The sequence below is a fragment of the Maniola hyperantus genome, chromosome 14 (genome assembly GCF_902806685.2).
Source record: "Maniola hyperantus chromosome 14, iAphHyp1.2, whole genome shotgun sequence".
Classification (NCBI taxonomy): Eukaryota; Metazoa; Arthropoda; class Insecta; order Lepidoptera; family Nymphalidae; genus Maniola; species Maniola hyperantus.
In genome coordinates this window covers 3,619,141-3,643,232 of record NC_048549.1, presented here as the reverse complement: position 1 = coordinate 3,643,232, position 24,092 = coordinate 3,619,141, and the positions used below count along the sequence as shown (strand labels likewise).

Genomic DNA, 24,092 nt, shown 5'->3' with positions numbered 1-24,092 from the left:
AACTTACAGATGAAACATAAACATAGCTTTTACTATGAGACGATTTTCCAGAATTAAAAAGGGCTGTTTTATACGTTTTCCAATGAGCAGTGGCTTCTTGTATGAAATATCTATTTTTTATCCTGGAGGATGGTTTGACCCGCTTCAGTATTAGGTTCACTAATGAATGACAAAAAACGTATGACAAATTATCAGTTCACCAAAAACTTTTGAAAAACTAATCAAATCACAAACGTCGTATACCGCAAACATATCATTTTACAAAAGATCATTTGACAAATATTTTATTCACAAATGTTTTACTTTGCAAATTTGCTGAATGTTAAAATATCATTTAAAAATTTATTATTTCAAATTCGCGATTTTACAAAATAATAGATGATAAATTTATTATTTGATTAAATAACTAATTAACAAAAAATACACAAAAAGTCTGTTTGGCATACATATGCAAACCCCTATGCAACGCAGCAATAATATCATGGGGCTCCTTTTTTCTGGATGTGAAGAAAAAAATAACCCACGAAGGAGATGATGAGATCCTCTTCTAACCTAACCGTTCCGAGTCGGAGTGCCCCAAGTCCCGAGCTCGCTTCGCTCGCTCTTGATGGTGGGAGCGGGAGGGAGGAAAGAGACCCCCCACCATAGTGGTGGTCTCTTCTCGTCGACCGGGGCCCGTCGACGGAGCCCCGCTTCGCGGGGCTCCTTTTTTCTGGGTGGAAAGAGACCCCCCATTATAGTAAGCGGTCTCTCTTAAAAAAAGTGCGATATATTGTTTTACTAATTAACACGATTAAAGAAATCAATTGTTTGTCAAATGATATTTTATGAAATAAAAATTTGTCTGGTACTTAATTTGTTTTATCAAGTGAATTATTTGTAGAAACATAAGTTTTATAACGATCATAAAACGATTCTAATTTTGGCAAAATTTGTTTGGGAAATGAAACTTTGTCATTTGTTTTTTGTCAATTGATCGGTCACCTTTTAATCATCATAAATGAAATTACACAAGCTTTTTTAAGTAGGAAGGTATCTTCACTTGTAATTTGACAGCAATTATATAATATTATGCATTATTCATTAAATATGTTTTCATTAAATTGGCATTAAACAAATAAAAATTCAACCTTACTAAAGTACCTACCTACCTGCAAAACTTATTTATACATACACATTCTGTATCTGTTCTGTATCTGTTCTGTTTCTGGAGCTCCAAATCATCTGAAGTATGGTTTTGTTGTAGTTGCTTTTTCTATATTTTCATCCACATGACAGGACACTGAAAAAATTAAACAAAGAATTAATTTATTTAGAGAAGGACGACTACACCAGAGAGCTAAATCTACACTCGCACATGCTAAGAAGATTGTACTTACATCACTTTGCTGGTCTGACGGAAAAGCATCTGTTAGCATTATTTTAACTGTGGATAGTTGTTTTATCAGTTCCGCTGTGTCCAATCATAGGTACCAGTTCCTTTGTTGTCCTCGGCCAACATTAACAATGTTTCAAAGTCAATGCCATGTTCTAGAATATAATTGTAAACATAATTCAGAAATAATGATTAAATGCTGATACACACTAAGTACCTACATAAAAAACACGTAACACTGTACATATCAAACCATTTAAAACGGGCGGGACAAATATAATATCACTTGTATTAAAAATGCGAAAGTATGGATATTTGTTAGTTCCACATTCCACTATCACGCCTAGGTACACTAAAATTTCGATGAAATTTGGCACACAGACGGTTTATAAACCGTCCTTTATTATACCCTACTATGATTTATGCACCTACTTTGAAGGTCTAGATCTAGATATTCCAACAATCAGGATCAGGGTGTCGATAAAGGGGCAGCCCACGACGACGGGACTATTTTAAGTTAAATTTTTGTATGGGCAGAAAAAAGCATTATGCAACCACCATACAACTACCTATTACCTACTTTGAATATACTTACTACCAGCGTACATACCTTTAAATTTCGGAATGTACATCTCGAGGCCCCACGACTTTAAATAATCTTCTATGATAATATCATAGAAGATTGATATTGTCAGGCTCAGCCAGCTTTGTGCCTTCGTCAGACACTGCCGCCTCCGCGAAGTCACTCATGTTCTTAAATATTCGGCCAGGCGCTGTAGGGTACAACTTTTTTACGAAAACCATTAGGCACCTGTTGTAGAAACCGTACTGCACTGTAGAAACAATAGTGTAAACACTAATTACGAGGCACTCCTTTTGCTGACTCCAAATAAACACACTCACTGATCACTGAATAAAATTGAAACAGGACAACGTACAGGCTAAAATATTAAAGAAAGTTTGATTGATATTTTTGAAATTGTTAGATTATTTGTAATTAAAGTTTGACTATATTAATACAGCATTTAGTACGGTTGTTATCAGTAAAATAAATAGGGTATCACCTGTAAAACCTTTATAGATAATAAATAAAGTAACATGTTATTATCAAATTTATTAAGCTTTTTAATGTCTACAAAAGTTTGGTAATTCACTAAATGTACACGTTTTGTAAAATATGATCAAATATTAAATAAATAATAAGCAAATAGTTATGTTATGTATTAGACATCGGTTTTGTTGCTATAGAAAAACAAATTGGTTTACGTTGTTTCAGTTACTAGTAACCAAACGTTTTGTAACTTATTAACCTACTACATTAACCCAACTGCCTTTGAGAACACACACTAAACTAGTTATGTAATAAATAGTCAAAGTTTATTTATTAACGACTAAAGTTTGTTTAAAATTTAAGCAACAAAACTAGTTTGGTTGATTCTTTTTTTCAGTGAACATAAAAATATATTTAAAAAAAGTTCTTATTAAAACCATTACAAACAAATACAGTTAGATACAATTTCAATAAGAAGTAGGTAAGTAGCAATCGCCTACGTTTCATGTTTCATTGTCATTGACAAGAGTGACCCATTCAATTGTCCCAGTTAGGTAGGTATCGATAGAAAAACATCGATAAATTAATTCCAACTCATCGGGCATCATTTTTTTCTTCCGAAATTGAGTCACGTCGCCTTAAGCAATAGCCAATGGTGTCGAGTTAAGGTGATTTTTCAATACAGCTACTAAAAATGCATACGACATCAGCTGAAATGCTCGATCCGGTAAAAAAATAAATACGCCTGATATCAGCACAAATCGACACTGAAGTGCTTCACTCACGCATTTTTACGGCACGCGCATTTCCAGTACTGAAAAATGCTCTTCTAGCGACTCTAGCCTTTAGTTGTTTTTTTTTTAATATTAGCCATGTTAATAATGACCAATACTCCCCTTTCCCCTCCAACTAAGCGTAAAGCTTGTGCTGTGAGTAGGTACAACAATAGTGCAAGGGTGAGGTTTGAACCTCCGACCTTTCGGAATTCAGCCCGCTCCTTAACCGTTGAGCTGTTAAGGCTATATTTTAACCCCTTGTTAGTGTTTTTAGAATAACTTCTCGACCTTTTGAGCTGACATTTAGGAATAATAGGGTACCAAATAGTCGTGATAAGATTTCTGTCTTCTGAATATCTATGACATTTCATTTAAATACCTCGATTCAAAGAATGCTACTAATTTTAAAGGTGTGTTTTCCCTAAGTATGAAGAATTGTAGAGTCAACTAACGAGGAACTGGTGGTGATACGCAAACTTATCAAATTCCGTTAATTATTACTAAGATATTTGTGAATCCAAGAACATTAATGTCAAGGAATAATTATTAATAATTATTATCAAATCATTTTCTAATTCCTAATCTAAATTAAATTTTTTGATACCTATTAAAAGTTTTGTAATTTTATTTTATACTTTTATATTATTACTAGATGATGCCTGTGATTCCGGCCGCGTGAATTTATGTTTTTTAAAATCCCATGGGAAATCTTTTATTTTCCCGGATAAAACGTAGCCAATGTCCTTCCCCCGGATGCAAGCTATCTCTATACCAAATTTCATCGAAATCGGTTAAACGGATGGGCCGTGAAGAGCTAGCAGGAAGACAGACAGACAGACAGACACACTTTCGCATTTATAATATTAGTACGGAGTATGGATTAAAATAAGTATAGTTTTGTGACGATTTACATAATAAGCTGGACATTTTTATATTGTGTAAGTAAATGTATGTGCGAACACGTCGTACGGTCGCGTCAGTAACGCATTTAGAAACTGCCCTTTAAACTAGCAGGTCACCTATTATCCTAAATATTTGCCACTGATGCGAATACGAATTGCCTATTCGGTATACGATGGTATCGTAAATACAAACATAAACAAAATGTGTACCGCTTTGTGCGGACTTTATAGTTATTGCTATGAAGCGTATGGAATCGCCATGAATGGTACCGACTCCCGTTGAATTTATGTGTTTTTGGTTAGTAGGTATGACTGACTGAGTGATCTATCAACACACAGCACAAACTACCGAAATGATAAGGCAGAAATTTGGCATGCAGATAGCTATTATGACGTAGACATCCGCTATAAAAGGATTTTTGAAAATTCAACCACTAAGGGGATAAAATAGGGGTTTGAAATCGCGGGCATACGCGATAGTTTATTGATAAAATGTTGGCTTTTCTAAAATCCTGCACTAGTAATAGGTACTAGTCTAGTCTAGCATACCCGCTGTGCATTTAAAAAGCGAAACCATGTTTTCTAGTCAACCATGTTAGGTACATTTCCGTTATTCATCAACGGACGTGTAAACACTTAAGGCTCCATTACCTGCTGTAGAATGCCCTTAGAATATGTTAAAGAAAATAATTACATGTATTATCCTTAAGTCGTAACATTCTTACATAGCTAATAGCTATTAATATGATTAGGTACTAGTCAATAATAATTTAGTCTCGATATACCTAAGTCTTTATGCTAATATTTTACTAACACAAAATAATAATATATGTTAACTAAATAATTAGCACGATAAACTTGGAAGATAATAGTATTAGATTGCGTCACAATGATATACACAATAATATATGCCTATACAGTATTTCCACCCGATAGGTCTGTAGCGTGTTATCGTTCAAACACTAGATAAACAATGTTTCTAACAAAGGATTACCTAATAAAGTATTACAGTCAACGTCAATAAACTTCAAGAACACAATAAAATAAAATACATTAAACAAACATGAAATAATATTACTTCGAGTCATTTTAGAAATAGCATTTACAAAATGGGTCCCAGAAGGACTCCTTGTGGCACTGCGGATTTTTTACGCAACAATAGATCATTTTAAGTTTATTAATATGTATGATAGATAATCCCTTATCAGTAGCTGTAGTGGCATGTCCTTTGCTTTTACCCAAGGGTTGCTTAAAAGCCGGAAAAGATCGCTGTTTTAAGATAAGGCTTTGATACCTTTTGCTTTGTTAGTTTATAATATGTGTATAAAATCTAGAGTGGTTTGCCTATAGTATAACCCAAGTACAAGTATATTATGTATAGCTATGTACTACATATTACACATTCCATCTTCGCTAAGTGTTTCTGCATTCGATGGTTATTACTAAAAGCAAGTATTAAAAGCAAAATATTATTGGTCGAGTGTTTCATATTTAAAGTATGAATAACATTAAAACAATTGTATCATTTATCGCTGGCCTTAGTCGTGAAACGTGTTGGTGATAACAAAGTGTAATTGAAATGGTTGAAATTATTAATTTAAGTAATTACGCCACTATTACCTAGATAAGTTTAAATAATAGATAGAGCACGCATAAGGCATAGAGTCTTAGCTATTTTGTGTAATTATTACCAGAATGAATCGCAGGGTCGACCGTAGGGTCAAATGAAACTAAAAAGAACTAATTTTATTTCTCGAAAAAAGTGCATGCCATTATTTGCTGTAAGGCATACTTATACGAAAAACATTATTTTTAACAACAATATAGGTAATGCCCTAATATTTCAAGGGATCGTGAACTTTGTTTCTATTTGCAAGTAACCTTTTTCTTGTAAACCCCTTATTTAGAAGTCTTTCTGCGATACCCCTTGTATAGGCCGATTCAACCGAAGTCTTAAGCAAAAAGATATGTAGGTATTTCGATATAACCTGGTTACACAATTAATTTTGGTAAGTAATAATTATACCTGCTACTCGTAGCTGGCATGTTCGTTACCTATATAATTATCTACCTAATTCTCCATTGTTAATTTAACTTGATAGAGCACATCGTTTGCAAAAGTCATTCACCCCGTTACATACATAACATAATATTATCTCTAAACCAAGAACAAATACACAACTTCATTGTTATCTACTTACGGCCCGTTCACACATGGGAGTCCGTTTTACTGGTACGTTTTTAACGGATACGTCATAAATTTATGCTCTGTTCACACATAGGCACCGTATAACGTTCAACGGAGCCGTCATTACTGGATGCGATGTGTGAACAGAAAACTCGCAGTATACCGCCGCTATTCTACAAGGATGGGCGCTGTTGTGTTGTATTGATACTATCGTCGGAGAAGGAATCTTCCACCAAACTAATTAACATTTCCTTGTCTATTAACTTTTCCCACTCCTTGGTTGACATGGTTGATCAACGATATTTTTTACTGTATACAGAATACTGTGCCATGTGTGAAGTCGCTCATACAACTACATACGCCATCGACGAAAAAAAAACGTACACTATAAAACGGAACAGTAAAACGGAGACATGTGTGAACCGGCCGTTAGACGGAAAATGATAGTAACTACATAGATACTTTTAAGGCTTAGTGATCTTTTTGTATGCTTTTGTGTTTTTGCTTTGTACTGTGTACTATGTTGCGCTATGGTCCCAAATAAATTAGTATTTTTATATGGATGAACTAAATTTCAAAACATACGAATTTAAAGAGCGCTTACATTAAAAACTATGAGCTAGGCCGTCGAAAATGCCTATGTCCAAGTGTGGACAGTGGCTGATGTATTGGATTGGAAAATTAAAACCTATGTGTGAATTAATAAAATCAGGTCTGTCATTATGAAAAGCATTCTAAACGAAAAATAAGTTTATGTGGGCATGATTTATTTGTTGGGCTTATGGAACTTTTCAGATGTACTAGAGGATAGTTTCTGGAGTTACATTTCCAAGGATCAGAATATTTTATTGCTTCTTTTTAACAATGGGATTGTAGCTCAATGTACATCTACCACATTTATTGTGTCACGTACAATACAATACAATTCTTTATTTGCATAATATGTGTAGGTACATAAGGTGTTAAATCTAAGAAACATAGTCCAGCACATAAGCCATGTCGGCGTACAAATATAGTAGACAGTTGAGATTACGAAGTATAAAAAATAATTATAAGATACAAGCAAATCATAAAATTAAACGTAACAGTGAGACGGTGATAAATGCCGAATGTAATATAATAAGTCTATGGTGCTAAAAGCTCCAAATAAGAACACTAGGTTCTTATTTGGAGCTAAGGTCGTACCAATGGAGAACTAGGTTTATAAACAGACTATTACTAGGACATACCATATATGGAACACATAAGAGAGGTCGCAATAGTAATTTAATTGAAAGGTGAATCACATAAAGTCGTGTAATTGCCATCAACTGGGTAGATAGAGCTAATAAAATTAAATAATAATATGATAATTAAGGTATTTTACATGAAAATTTGATTGGTTTATGTATAAGTAACATGGTGTTGTTCGAAAAGTCGTCGTGTTAAGTAAATAGGCTCAAAAATAATATTTTGTATACTGTATTATAAAAAATCTTCGTTCCAATACGAGTCTAACTTATATGTAACACATCTTTAACCGGAATCAAATACGAAAAATATTATTTATCATAATATAATATGGAGCGTTGTTCACAAATTCAATGCCATTATTTATTTGGTTTGGTTTAGTTCAGTATGATTTTTAGTAGGTAAGGTAGTAGGTACTACACTCGTAGATGTGTTAAAATAAAGTTCAATTGATACCTGGATATTGGATCACATTATCAAAATATATACATTCTATAACCCATACGTATATCTATTATAATTTATTATGTATTATTAATGCAAAAATAACTGTCTCTATTTGTAGGTTTATTACCTTCACACACGAAAACCGCTGAACCGATTTAGACAAAATGTAGTAATGCAACAACAAGCATGCTTGGATGGACAGACACCGGAAAACGAACTATTCCCCAAGATTTTCAGCTAGTATTTCATATTTAAGGTGTCTGTATCGTTTTATCGGATAATTGCCGCTCCATCGTTGATTGTTTTAAATGTCATTTATTTTTATAATAATTACAAAAAAGTTATGCAACAGTTTTTCAAGATAACTTATTGCTAACAACAGTATTAAATATTTGTTTGTACAGGCTAAACACCTTTATAAACATATCGTTGATTGTTTATATCTATTCACAATATTATTGGCTCCGTAACATTTGTTCAATAACAGTGCGTCGTCGGCACGACGCGACGCGACGGATAGTAATACCGACCCAGTGAATATCACGAATTAGCGATATCTTCACCTTACTGGGTCTTGCCGTGTTTGGATCACAATGACAAAGTTTACAACGACGAAAACAGTTGATGTCGATATCGAGTTGGGATGTGATTCTTTATAGAAATTGAGACAAAACATACCTATGACTCCACAGCGGAAGTAAAGAATGGGTGAGAAAGAAAGAGTAGGTACTTTTGCTTAGTTTACCTAATATTTATTATGTCTGATAGCTGATCAAGTCAATAGTGCCTCCTATTCGGGAGGTCGGGGATTTGATCTCGGACACGCAACTTCTTGGAGTAAGGTATGTGCGATTTAAGTAATTTAAAATACACTCGCTTTAACAGTGAAGGAAAACATCGTGAGGAAACTTGCATGCCTGAGAGTTCTACATGTTCTCAAAGGTGGTCGAAGTCTGCCAATCCGCAGAAGAACATTATGGAGAACTCACAGGTATACATGTTTCCTCACAATGTTTTCATTTACCGTTAAAGCAAGTGATATTTATTTAATTATTTAAAACGCAAATAACTCCGAAAAGTTAGAGGTGCGTGCCCGGAATCAAACCCCCGCCCCGACGTCCGATTAGAAGGCGGACGTCCTAACCACTAGGCTATCAAAGCTTTTTGGTCCTGCTGATACCTAAGGAACTTGTACAGTCCGACAAGGCTCTCTTGGCACTTGAATGACATTGACAGGGGGGCGCTGTTGGAGAACAAAGTCTTAGAATATTAAAACAAGATCAAAGGGGACACTTGGCAACGTTAGTTTCGATTTTCGCCACGCGCCAAGATAGCCTTGTCGCACTGTATTTAATAACCATTTGGTAAAAAATAAGTGACAGCTTTCTAAACTGGTTTATTACAAATAGGTTTATGAATAAACCACCTTGTCTTTTATTCTTAGGTAGACTAAATCCCTGAAAGACGCGATACCTAATCCGTTGATGCGGCTTAGCAGAACATACCTGAAATAGAAAGAACACCTTAATATTAATACAGATTTAGTTTATAACTAGCTTAAGCTTGCGACTTCGTCTGCGTGGACTACACAAATTTCAAACCCCTATTTCACCCCCTTAGGGGTTGAATTTTTAAAAATCCTTTCTTAACGGATGCCTACGTCATAATAGCTATCTGCATGCCAAATTTTAGCCCGATCCGTCCAGTAGTTTGAGTTGTGCGTTGATAGATCAGTCAGTCAGTCAGTCAGTCAGTCACCTTGTCCTTTTATATATTTAAGAAGATTACCGACAACTTTACCTATGTAGTATGAAGTCAAAGTCAAAGCCGATTATTATTAATCCTAGCAGATTCTCAAGATCACCTTTAAAATTAAAAAGTCATAATAAGTAGGTCATACTTAATTAATTTTACTTAGGTAGATGGAATATTATGTAAATTAGAATATCTATTATGGGTCAATCGTAATAATATTTTTATGATTATCATACGGATCGGATACAGTGTTTTGTTCCTTTCTAGTCAGGTCATAACATTTGATCAGAGAAACTAATGTAAAGTTTATTTTTGAGAAGAGCGAACTTATGTAAAGTTTTCAAATAAATAAATACTTCATCATCATCATCATCATGATTAACCCATCGCCGGCTCACTGCAGAGCACGGGTCTCCTCTCAGAGAGAGAAGGGTTTGGCCATAGTCTACCACGCTGGCCATGTGCGGATTGGTAGACTTCACACACCTTTGAGAACATTGTGGAGAACTCTCAGGCATTCCCCATACTAAATACTTAGACATAATAAATACTTAGACGGTTATTTTATGCAAAAAATCTCATAGGACCACACTAAATAATATTGCTAACGAATAGTAGTGGCGCTACGATGCCACAGACAGGTACATAATAGATAGGATACACAGACACACAGATATATACAGTATACACACGTCAAACTTATACCCGTCCTTTGTGGTTGGTGGTTAAAAAGAAAATAAACTAAACTAATGTTATGTAAACCAATAGGTAGGTAGGTACTGCATGGTTTCTACTGTTTACATCAGCTGAAACCTTGCAGCAGCTTCACATAACAGCGTTCGAGCCTACTGGGCGTCATGTGAAGTTTATATTAATTACCTATGTATAAAATATTCAAAAAACTTTAAGTAGGTACCAATCTGTTGAGTAAAGCCACAAAAACGAAGAAAGACAAGGACTAAATGCTCGCCTTTAAAGGAAGTAAGTAGGTATACAACCGAATTCCAATAAAGGATATGCGTAGGTACATTTTGAGAGAATATACACGTACAATCGAAGGGAATCCCTTAAAGGGTAGTCGAGCAAAAAGCATTGATTCATGTGGGAAAGTGACCCCTGTCCCTTTCTACACGGCTGGAAATACAAACCGGTTGGGTAAGGGTTAGCGTGCACTAGTCTATCGTCCGGAAAGAAACCAGTCCTCGAGTCGGGAGGCGCACCTTCGTGTTCCTGGTGCGCCTCAGACGGTGTGTAGGGATTTTATTGGTCCCCTGAGGTGGGTCCTTAGCAGGCGCCGCTGGCTGGGTTACGTGAACGTGTTTGGCCCCGTAGCCCAGCCACCAGGCGATGCGTGGAACATCGTGGGGTTTTAGTCGGTAAGAGTCCGACATAACCTCCGTACCTCCCCGGGTGCGGTGGCATCCATGAGGATTTCCCAACGGGAAAAAAAAAAGGGTTAGCGTGCACTAGGTTAAGACTACAGCTCAGTAATTAATATTTATTCTTTTGACGTGTTGGCTACAGTAAATATTTTTTTATTTAAACGTGTGAGATTTAGACATTACTTTTTTACAGCCAAACTGGTAATGCGTTAAGCTTTGTAAATATGAAATATATTTTTTACTGTACATTATAATATGTAGAGTATACTACGTATTACGTATTTCATACCAACGTCTCTCTACTCCAAGAACTCTGCACTAAACAACGTCTTTCGGCGTTAGTACAGAGTGCATACTAAAGTTCTTCGGACATGTCTCCCAGCGTAAGAGTGACTCCATTGAGCGTCTTGTGGTGCAGGGCAAGATGGAGAGTACCAGAGTGCGAGGAAGGTCACCTACGCCATGGACCAACCAAATAAAGTCCGCTGTGGGCGGTCCCGTGCACGAATGTACCAGACTATCGGCCAGCACGAGTCGTGAGGCGTACCTATATAACATTTGCTCCCCGTCACTTTGTGATGACCACGACCACTTTGCCAAGAGTGCTACGACGAAGAAGAATACTACGTACTATATTCGTTCAAGAGATAGGCACAAGAGATCACAGTTTTGCATGAATTGCCTCAATAGTCCAGAGATAGCAGACATTACCATAATTATGTGGCAATGATGTTGTTGTAAGGAAAGACAATAGAACAATAGATACCTAGGGCTTATATTACGATATATGACTCACGAGATACAATTTAGGTTGATTATGGGACGATGATAGACAATCTTCTATGAAGTTTTGTTACAAGCCTAAGAGATAATTCAGTTTAAGGTGATTGTTAAAACTAGGAGTAGTATCGTCATCCTCACATAAACTTACAGTTTCTAGAGGATGGCGGTCTGTGTATTAAAAATGGACTCAATTGTCGAGATTACAATCGGGGTGGGGACGCCCCGCACGCCCACACAGCCCCCGCGCTTACCCGGTGCGGGGCGAGGCGTCCCCTCCCCTCATATCCCGATTGTCTCCCATCTCGACATGTCACGTACCATACGTCTCAAAAACAATTACAATATGTGACGTTGTAAATTTTGAACTACTAACTAGCGTTTCGCTTTTAATAAAAATCAATTTTGTTCAAAGTATGTTGGTGCCACCTAGCATCAAGGTGCAGAACTACGCGTGGGTCGATGTTCAGAGTTCATTCGAGCCACAATATATGGCGTTTGCTTCGTTGTCAATTGTCGTAAAAATAAAACAAAATAATTAAATAAAACCATAATATCATTTGTTTATTGTTAAGTCATTAACAAAACGGTTCTTATAATATATCCTTAGGTTCCGCAAATATTCAAAAATGAATTGGCTTCATGATCAAACTAAATGAGAGCGGCCACACTCGGGTTGCGTCTGGCAACACCGATTGGTGAGATTTAGAATTTTTCTGGAGTCAACATGTGAAGACGAATTTTTTCGTTCCAGGAAAATCTCACTCCTTTTCGCCCATGGCTTCGCCTGGGAAAATACAATAGTTATAAATTTAGTCATCCTAACGTATTTCAATGTTTCATCAATTATGGTGAGTGAAAAATCAAGTAATGTGGATTCGACAAAATGGCGGTTTGGTTAGAGAAAATCCTAATTTCATGATTTCCCTTTCAGTTCCAGTTATTTTACCTTCCCAAATAAATGAGGATAATGGGTTGTGGGTGGACTCCTGAAAACCATTGGTGGCCAGGAGTTCAATAGGTGAGTTGTGTTTGATCGGGAAAATTCCACGTGTCGAAATTTTCACACAGCACAAATTATAATCTTGTTTTTCTTTGTTGCAGGGTTTCCGTTTGCGTTTCCGTTTTTAGTTTTCGGTTTTCCGTTTTTCGCTTTCGTTTTCCGTATTTATTTCTTTTACACATTCACGTTGGCAACTTAATTCTATGGATAAGACTTGGTGAAAATCTTTGTAATGAAACATTTCGGTTGTGAAGAATCAAGTTAAATTGAGTTTTGGATCTTGGCCGATGCCGTCCAGCTACATTGCAGTCTTCGCACCTACAAGTAAGCAAATGTTTGTATCCTGGAACAGTTTAGTGAACCTTCTTAGTGTATGTGTACAGTAAGAACCCTGTCTTTACTACTGAGCTTTTATTTTGAAACAATTTTATGAATTTTACTGTGTCATTGTCTATTCCATGCCAATGGCATCTTAAATTTAAAACATAGATTTTATGTACTATCTACCTAAGGCATTCTAATGTATCTAAATTGAGTCTTGGCATTAAGCTAGAATAACTAAGCATTATTAGCCATCACTATGTATTAAGCGACCCCGGTAAAAGTTACATTAAAAACAATTTTGCCTAACATCTAGCAAATTTCATTTATAACACCTCATATACATTACAAGGGAGTCGACGGCTAGCTTCTATTCTTTACTAGGTAGATAGATCAAGTAAGTAAAATTATTTTTTTTCCTCTAATCTTTGTAAGGTGGTAGATTATTCCGTATCCGGGTATATTTCTATTCCGCCCAATTTACCACCCTTACAAATGGCGCCCGAACGTTTTTTTATATAGTTATTTCAGTATATTTTGAGAAATTTTGTGAATTTTATGAAATGTACTCCGCTGATTGTACAATTTTCTAAGTGGTGACACATTGCAAAGAGCACTAAGCTGTTTTTTTATGGTTAACTAACTAAATAATAACTAATGGTTAGAAATTTTGTTTGATAGTTTAAGTAATTTTCTGAGTATAGTCCAACATTTGTTTTTTCTTACTTAATTAACACTTTATAAATGGTGCTTATGCCGTTTAATTATGTTATCGACTTACCTTGGAGGTGTATAAGTGAATGTTTGCCTTCAGTTTAGTAATAAACATTGCTTAACTGAGTTGTTGTTGGGTATTGCTTTCAATAGTAAGTACATCTTATGTTTGAAAATTCCGGTAACCTAGTATAATTAAAGTTTTGAAACGCTATGTCCTGTTAACTAGTTACACACATACATTTATAAATACTAAGAGTTACAACTTGTGAAACTAAATATATAAACTATATTCAGAGATTACATTAAGTTCAAGTATGAAGTTATGAACAATTTTTTTTGTCAGTGACTTGATACTTTATTATTTTGTTGAAATTTTGTTTAGAGCTGTGTTAAGGTTATGATAAAAGCTACTTCACACACAAAACATGTTAAGTTTAAGTGAATGCTGGTAGTTTAAAGTGACATTTAGAAACAGATTTTGTTGTATTTTAGGTTATGTGTTAAAAGTGTAAAGTAACAGCCATCAAACCATTGCACAATCTCTTTGTTTTTTTTTGAAAGATAATATGCTAGTCAGAGTTCATTGCAACTTTGTTGCCTGTTTACTTTTGTAATTGTAAAGGTTGTAACACACTGTGTACTCATAAAGGTGATACTGCACCTTACAATCATTTATTCAATTTTGGGAAGTTTTATTTTGTTATATTTTGTTTACTATAGTAATAATATGTGCTTGTATTATTAACAATATTTTGGAATAGGAACATAATTGATAAAATAGTTAGGATAGACTTAAGAATATTGTTTTTGTTGTGTATTTTGCTTGTGTATATTTAATAGTTTAAATAACTTCTTTTGTGTTTGTGTTTAACCAATTTGTATAAGGCTAAACATAGACAGTTACACAAGCTCGATATTTTGTTAAATGTGTTTTGACTTAACACAATGGAACAGACTTTTGCCCAGTTTCATTCACTTTTGAAGGACGAATTGTGTTATGAGGTATCCATTCGTTCCGAAACTCCAGCACCTACAGTGCTAGGTTTAAAGAAACAGTTAAAACAATTAATTCAGGAAATTCCTTCTGAATCAATTTTAGAGACGGATTTCACTTCTGAAAGTGAGTTAGGGGTTATTACTAAAAAACTTCAAGACTTAGAAGATTTATTAAAAAAGTGTTCTGACACTAAAGATAGACATGCCCTCTGTAGGTCTAAAGCTTTAGCTTCACATTTGTACTTTAGAATTTTGAGAATACAGTGTTCCGAACTCAGCTTAATAAGTAGGAAGAGTGAATTACATACAAAGTTGCAGAGTTTGATTTCCAGATTAGATGCTGACAATGAGTCGTCTCACGACGAATCACTGGATTCCGAGAGTACCACCGTTGACTGCACTGGTGATAAAAATGTTGCCAAGTGGAACTTAAATTTCAACGGACAGGGTGATCCGCGCAGTTTCATCGAACGCGTTGAGGAATATAAAAGATCTTATGGCGTTTCAGATGGAAAATTATTTGTTTCTGCATTTCATCTTTTTACAGGCCGAGCATTGTTATGGTACAGAGGCAACAAATGTCAAGTTTCGTCTTGGTCAGAATTGAAAACTTTATTTTTAGAGGAATTTGATGCAGTAGATTATGACTACAGGTTGCTAGGTGAAATTCGAGCAAGAACACAAGGCTCTGAAGAACCTGTGTCTATCTATTTCGCTGTAATGTTTGGCATGTTTTCAAGGTTGTCAACACCACTTTCCGAAGAACAAAAGTTACAAATTTTATTACATAATATTCGCCCTTTTTACTCAGAACAATTAGCTCTTGTTGACATTAAGTCTGTCGCAATGTTGAAGGAAAAGTGTCGCAAACTAGAGGCTGCGAGGCAGCGTTCCGCCTTATTTTCTGAGCCTACTAACAGTAAGGCAACTTTAAGTTCAGAGTTTGCTTACAAACAAGTGACAAAACAGATAAACACACTTTCAGTCACACCTGCACCTAAGGTTGATACAAGTAAAGGCACTGATTTTTCGAAAACAAATAAACAACTATGTTACAAGTGCGGCAAGGGTAACCATTCCTTTAAATTTTGCAGGACAGTTCCGAAATTTATTAGATGTTTTTCGTGTGGACGTCAGAACTTTACAGTAAAGACATGTCCAAGTTGTAGTAAAAAGGCGATTAGTAAACCCGCTCCGGACAAAAATTCAAAAAACTAATTAGTAAGAACTGTGCAGAGACACAAGTAAAGAACTTGGTCATTAACAACAAAACATCCCTTTTACCTGACACAGTTCTGTATTCAGTGGATAAACGAGACTTTAGGCCATATTTAAAGGTTTTTGTTGACGGTTTTGAGATTACAGGTTTACTAGATTCCGGTGCTTGCGCGTCAATTTTGGGTAACCAGGCGCACAAGGTTTTTTTGAGATTCGGTTATAAATTGCATAGCAGTATTGATACCACATTTTCAGTGGCAAATGGAGACAAACTTGATTGCATGGGTTATATGTTTATTCCGATTACTTATAATTCCGTAACTCACATAATAAAATTTTTTGTAGTACCCTCTATAATAGCGGATGTTATTTTTGGCTGTGACTTTTGGAAAACATTTCAGTTAGCCCCTGGCATTTTTGATAATTTAGAATTAATTAAGGCACCTTCTCAATTTTACAATATTTGTGCGATTGATAATAAACAAATTCATACCATCACTTCTTTTGAAAACTTATCATCTCAACAGAAAGAATTAGCCCAGTCTGTAGTAAATAAATTTTTAGATATTTCTTCAGAGAAAATTGGATTGGGTAGAACAAAATTAATTGAACATGTTATTGACACCGGTGATGCCTTGCCAATAAAAATAAAACAATATCCACTTTCTCCCGAAAAGAAGGAAGCTTTAAGTAAAGAGTTAGATAGGATGCTGGAAATGGACGTAGTTACTCCGAGTGAAAGCCCTTGGAATAACCCAGCAATTTTAGTGAAAAAGGCAAATGGAGACTGGAGATTTTGCCTAGATTGCAGGAAATTAAATTCAGTGACAAAGGGGGATTCATACTCAATACCGTACATTCCACAAATTCTAGATAGCTTGAAAGAGGCAAGGTTTTTATCATCGATTGATTTAAGTTCAAGTTTCTGGCAAATTCCATTAGCTAACGACTCTCAGGAAAAAACCAGTTTTACAGTTCCTGGTAGAGGGTTATTCAAATTTAAAGTCATGCCGTTTGGCCTATGCGGTGCACCAGCACGACAGCAGAGGTTAATGGACCAGTTATTTAATAAAAATTTTTGTAGTGATATTGAAAATGGAATAGTATTTTGTTATATAGATGATATTGTTATTTGTTCTGCTGATTTTGAAACCCATTTAATTTTATTAAACAGAGTTCTGGATAAACTAAAAATGGCTCAACTATCCATAAATTTTGATAAATGTAATTTTTTTAGAAACTCTTTGAAATATTTAGGGTATATAGTGGATGAATTTGGTTTACGCACAGATCCTGGAAAAGTTGCCGCAGTTTTGAACTTTCCGACCCCAAAAACTGCACAGGAGGTAAAGATTTTCCTAGGCACTTGTTCTTGGTACAGGCGCTTTATTAGGAATTTTTCAACCATCGCTGCACCACTCAATAGACTAACGAGTAAAGGAAAGAACGCACCTAAATTTGAGTGGAGCGAACAGGCAGAGGTAGCATTTAATACATTGAAGAATGCGTTGGTAACCGCACCTGTTCTTGCGGTACCGAATTTTGAAAAACCATTCAAAATACATTGTGATGCTTCTGCATAATTATGGTGTTGGCGGTATGCTAACGCAAGAAACCGATGGTTGCGATCATCCCATTGCGTATGTCAGTAGGAGCCTAAATAAAAACGAAAGGAATTACAGCGCGACGGAACGCGAGGCTCTAGCTGTGATTTTTGCAGTGGAGAAATTTCAGGCTTATTTTGGTTCCAAGCCAGTCACAATTATCACAGACCATGCATCCCTAAAGTGGTTCTTAAATTTAGAAAATCCCTCAGGACGACTCGCCAGATGGGGTTGTAGATTATCACAGTATAATTTTGTTATCGAACATAGGAAGGGTTGTGATAATGTAGTTCCGGATACCTTGTCGAGACTCATACACGTAGATGTAGTTGGTGATCGTAATGATAACTCTAGTCAACAAGTTTTGGTAGATGACTGGTATGACAAAACATTTAATGGCTGTAAAATCAATCCAGCAAATTTTCCGAATTTTTGTATTTTGAACGATAAACTATATCGTTACAGTAAATGTAAATACCAGCTTCTCAGTGAGTTCGACTGGAAAGAGGTAGTCCACAAGAACGACATCCTTAGAATTATGCAACAAAACCATGCAGATGCAACTGCAGGTCATTTTGGTGTGTTCAAAACTCATCGCAGATTATCCCTCAGATATTTTTGGCGTGGTATGTATAAGGACGTGGTTGAGTACGTTAAGAATTGTGATACTTGCTCTGCGTATAAACACACGACATCAGCCACTCCAGGTCTGCTAGGGAAGCCTAAAGTCTGCGAGAGACCTTTTCAGGTCATTTCGGCTGATTTAGTCGGACCTTTGCCTAGGTCTAAATCAGGATTTACATTTCTTTTTGTGGTGACGTGTTGTTTTTCGAAATATACAATGTTGTTTCCGTTACGGCGTGCCACAGGTGCCGCTGTTGTTAAAGCGCTAGAGAATTTTGTATTTTTGAACCATAGTGTTCCAGAGACTGTGATTGTGGACAATGGGTCCCAATTTACAGGATCTGAATTCCGTAATCTCATTAAGCGTTATAATATTCCGAAATTACACTACACACCACTGTACACTCCGCAAGTTAACCTTGTTGAGAGGTACAATAAGGTTGTTATGACTGCTGTAGCCGCTTTTGTGAAAGATAACCACAGGTCCTGGGACGAAAACCTGTACAAGGTCCAGTTCGCCATAAACAGTGCGGTTAATGAATCCACTGGATTCTCCCCGTTCTTCCTTGTCCACGCTAGAGAACCGGTCTTAAATGGTTCCTTCTATAAGGACACGGATAAGGAGTACGAGGCCGGAATTCCAAGGGAGGAATACGCAGGAAAGTTTGGATCTTTGGAGGACATATTTGGTCAGGTTAGGAGAAATTTGTTTCAGGCTCATGCAGAGTATGCAACGCATTACAACTTAAGGCGTAGGTCTGCAAGCTATTCTGTTGGGGATATAGTGTGGAAAAAGACCTATCCACAAAGCGACGCTACAAATTTTTTCGCAGCTAAGCTGGCACCTAAGTATGAAAAGTGCAGGGTTGTCAAGGTTTTGTCACCTTTGGTTTACGAACTAGTTAGAGTAGCTGACAACCACCCAATAGGCACTTGGCATATTAAGGATATTAAGAAGTAGATATTTGCCATTACTTAGTTTGGTCTAAACTGTTTGAATATTTAAGTTATCAATATTCAATTAGGAATTTGAATGAGTGTAGTGATGTTCTGAGTTAACAGTTACATTACCATGGTTCAGTTGAGGAGGAATGTAGTGGATGTATGTAGGGATGAATATGTGATGATTGGAATGCTTGTGGTAGACCAACCGGTTGAGAAAGTAAAAATGCAAATATCGTACTTTGGGGATAACGAAAAGGGGGGGGTTTTGTGTTTTGTTTTCGTTTTCCTTCTAGATAATGGATCATTTCTGTTATTTTTCCGATTCTGTTCCGAGATCTATTTTCTAGGAGAGTTATTTCGTTTTTTTTTTTCTCATATTCCGATTTTGATTCGGTTTTATTTTTCCGAATGGGATAGAGAACGGTTGCCATATCAGATGGACCCGTTCACAACCAGATTTTCCGTATTTGTTGAGTAACAAATATTACGATGGTAGTTTAAAAGAGTGAACCACCGTAGGCCTAGACGCATTCTATCAGTCAGCTGAAGAATGATGCCAAGATGTTTCCACTCAAGTGTCTTAGACACCATGAAGTTTTTTGTATATATTCTTTTTAGAAGTTAGGGTTGTGTAGTTAAGTATAATGTATAAAACCTTACACTGTTTTCAGCATATTTATTTTGTTAGACAATTTTCCTTGTTAGTAGTAGATGTGCGTTCACGCGTAACTTCTGTGTTTTTTTGTTTGTTTGTTTCAGGCAAATTGTTAGTAGTTGTTGGATGACGCTGAGGGCAGCGTGGTTCAACCTGTTGAACCTTTTCGTAGGAGGGGAAGTATTGTGACGTTGTAAATTTTGAACTACTAACTAGCGTTTCGCTTTTAATAAAAATCAATTTTGTTCAAAGTATGTTGGTGCCACCTAGCATCAAGGTGCAGAACTACGCGTGGGTCGATGTTCAGAGTTCATTCGAGCCACAATAGATGGCGTTTGCTTCGTTGTCAATTGTCGTAAAAATAAAACAAAATAATTAAATAAAACCATAATATCATTTGTTTATTGTTAAGTCATTAACAAAACGGTTCTTATAATATATCCTTAGGTTCCGCAAATATTCAAAAATGAATTGGCTTCATGATCAAACTAAATGAGAGCGGCCACACTCGGGTTGCGTCTGGCAACACCGATTGGTGAGATTTAGAATTTTTCTGGAGTCAACATGTGAAGACGAATTTTTTCGTTCCAGGAAAATCTCACTCCTTTTCGCCCATGGCTTCGCCTGGGAAAATACAATAGTTATAAATTTAGTCATCCTAACGTATTTCAATGTTTCATCAATTATGGTGAGTGAAAAATCAAGTAATGTGGATTCGACAAAATGGCGGTTTGGTTAGAGAAAATCCTAATTTCATGATTTCCCTTTCAGTTCCAGTTATTTTACCTTCCCAAATAAATGAGGATAATGGGTTGTGGGTGGACTCCTGAAAACCATTGGTGGCCAGGAGTTCAATAGGTGAGTTGTGTTTGATCGGGAAAATTCCACGTGTCGAAATTTTCACACAGCACAAATTATAATCTTGTTTTTCTTTGTTGCAGGGTTTCCGTTTGCGTTTCCGTTTTTAGTTTTCGGTTTTCCGTTTTTCGCTTTCGTTTTCCGTATTTATTTCTTTTACACATTCACGTTGGCAACTTAATTCTATGGATAAGACTTGGTGAAAATCTTTGTAATGAAACATTTCGGTTGTGAAGAATCAAGTTAAATTGAGTTTTGGATCTTGGCCGATGCCGTCCAGCTACATTGCAGTCTTCGCACCTACAAGTAAGCAAATGTTTGTATCCTGGAACAGTTTAGTGAACCTTCTTAGTGTATGTGTACAGTAAGAACCCTGTCTTTACTACTGAGCTTTTATTTTGAAACAATTTTATGAATTTTACTGTGTCATTGTCTATTCCATGCCAATGGCATCTTAAATTTAAAACATAGATTTTATGTACTATCTACCTAAGGCATTCTAATGTATCTAAATTGAGTCTTGGCATTAAGCTAGAATAACTAAGCATTATTAGCCATCACTATGTATTAAGCGACCCCGGTAAAAGTTACATTAAAAACAATTTTGCCTAACATCTAGCAAATTTCATTTATAACACCTCATATACATTACAAGGGAGTCGACGGCTAGCTTCTATTCTTTACTAGGTAGATAGATCAAGTAAGTAAAATTATTTTTTTTTCCTCTAATCTTTGTAAGGTGGTAGATTATTCCGTATCCGGGTATATTTCTATTCCGCCCAATTTACCACCCTTACAAATATAGTCACACTTTAACCTAAAAATTAAAAATATTTATACTCTGTCCGTTAGTATAGCGATCTCTCTGTTAAGTAATCCCAAACAGATGATAGATATTGGTGTCTCAAAATGATTAACGCCCACTGAGTAATTAAATATTTTAAACACGACGCAGTCCTGTATAGTGTGCGTCTACCTTTACAGGGCCCTTACATGGCTGTGTAAGTGGCGTAAACGCTTCCCGATTACGTATGTCGTAAAAAGCAATTTGCCGCGGCAATTGGTTCAAGAAATGTCTGCATAAACATAAATATTTTCCTATATTACGGACACAAAATATATACTTAACTTGCCTTCTATAGGTTGAATTGATTAAATTTTGAATATTTCGGCTACTTAGAGCGGCAGAAATAGCGGGGAAAGATTAAGCCACTTGGGGCCTGACAAGAGCCGCTTGGGGCCTTCAATGATCACCAATACGTGGTGCCGACAATGCATAGCTAGAGACCGTCTCTAGTCTAATACAACTGAATAATCGCGTGCAGCAACCGCAAACTGCGCGATACCGAATACGGAGATTAGCGCAGCCCTCCGTCAACACTGCCATACTGTGTAGAAACGGACGGATTAGTGATTCAGACGTCGCGCGTCGGCTTCAAACTTGAATGGTCGAAGGTTCCGTACCTCACACTTTTACTTATACACTTTTTACACATAGTAACTAACTCCGTGCTTTGAAAAAACCGGCCAAGTGCGAGTTAGGCTCGTGCAACGATTGTTCCGTACTACAGTTGTATTTTTGCGACATTTTGCATGATAAAGCAAAAAACTGTTATGCATAAAAATAAATAAAAATCTGTTATCAGGGGGCACGGCAGTGCCCCCGCCAAGACGAGCCAAACTAAAGGACGGGGCACTACGTACCTTTTCTCGAAGCGTTTCGTCGTATTTTCGAGCATAGAATATACAGGTAAAGCCCTTTCGTATGATGATCCGTTGGTATAGTAGTCAAACTTTGAAAATTGAAAATACTAATTAGTAATTATTATTTCACAACACATTTCAATTTTTTTTTGTAATGTTTATGCTATAAGACATACCTACCAACCAAATTTCGTGATTCTAGGTCAACGTGAAGTACCCTATAGGTTTCTTGACAGACAGACAAACAGACAATGAAGTGATAAGGGTTCCTTTTTTCCTTTTGAGGTACGGAACGCTAAAAACAGGCTTGAATAATTTAAATTTAAATTGTAGGTAGGTAGTTAACCTGTAAAAGAGAAAATATTACAAAAAAAACAAACATTATTTAAATAAACAGATGAGAAAAGATTTCTGAATTAATGAGTCTCATCGCGATAAAACATCGCTATCGATGAAAGTACATATTGCCAATAAATTGAAAGTGAAGAGCTGTTCTCGCGAAAATTTTTGGGAATCGATATTCGATTCACCTCTCTTCAGCCACCCTCTAACATAATCTTACCCCGTTCTGGAACGCGTGGTTTGTATCACAACCATAGTTGATTGATGCAGGTTACGAAATCTACCTACTGTATGTTTGATCACATGTTCGTACGAGTAAAATTCACACGAACTTGCGATGATCGTTAGATCGAAAGAAATAACCAGTAAATGATGGTTTTTGCCTCTAAATGTATCTTATTGGCAATAAATTGAAAGTGAAAAGCGTTTCTCCATCTCGAAGATTTTTCGGAATCGATTCACTCCTCTCACATAATCTCACCCCGTCCCGGTACGCGTGATTTGAATAATATTCACAAAGAGTTATGGGAGGTTGTTCCTCAAAACGCAACTTTAATATTTTGACTCGGTTGGGATCAGATAGCATATTGGAACACTTTCTGAATAAGGAAAATTGTATTTCAATAATTGAAATAAATATATATAATAAAAAAATTTTTACAAAAAAAATAAAAACCGACTTCGTTACATAAACACTAAAAATTGAAAAATAATTAAATTTATTACCGAATATATTATGTATACAAGAGTTAATATAGTTCCATAATAATACTTTTTGGTGCCGGTGCCAATTAGCTTTAGCTGCGCGAATCGTCTAGACTTCATATTTTTATGGGACTCCACAATGGCACCGACCCCAAAAAATATTATTATGGAACTATATTAACTCTTGTATACATAATATATTCGGTAATAAATTAAATTATTTTAAAATTTTTAGTGTTTATGTAACGAAGTCGGTTTTTATTTTTTTTGTAAAAAATTTTTATTTCACAATTTTTAGTGGCCCCATGGAATTATGCTATGACTGGTTAAAAATCTACTGTTTACTAAGCTATTACACTGATCGCGAGCAATTTACTCTTATCCGTTGAGGAGTTCCAGTATCTATCTTCGAAGATGTTCATCAGATCTTCACCAAATTGAAATGGGACCAACTTTGAAGTATACCCTTTCAAACAAAAATAGAATTTTCAAAATCGGTCCAGGCGTTTTTGAG

At 35.9% G+C, this 24,092-nt stretch overlaps 1 protein-coding gene and 2 long non-coding RNA genes across 3 annotated transcripts in view; 1 reads left to right on the top strand and 2 right to left on the bottom strand.

The window, feature by feature from the left end:
• The window catches only part of LOC117988252 (putative leucine-rich repeat-containing protein DDB_G0290503), a 150,060-nt gene that overhangs the window by 73,896 nt on the left and 52,072 nt on the right, over positions 1 to 24,092 (bottom strand). The gene's annotated exons all lie outside the window — the stretch shown is intronic.
• The window catches only part of LOC138403245 (uncharacterized), a 126,351-nt gene that overhangs the window by 52,283 nt on the left and 49,976 nt on the right, over positions 1 to 24,092 (top strand). The gene's annotated exons all lie outside the window — the stretch shown is intronic.
• Positions 1,002 to 2,822, bottom strand: LOC138403254 (uncharacterized). Its single transcript, XR_011237554.1, has 3 exons — positions 1,986 to 2,822; positions 1,380 to 1,530; positions 1,002 to 1,282 (listed from the first exon to the last, which is right to left on the bottom strand). It is a non-coding gene; the product is annotated as an uncharacterized lncRNA (long non-coding RNA).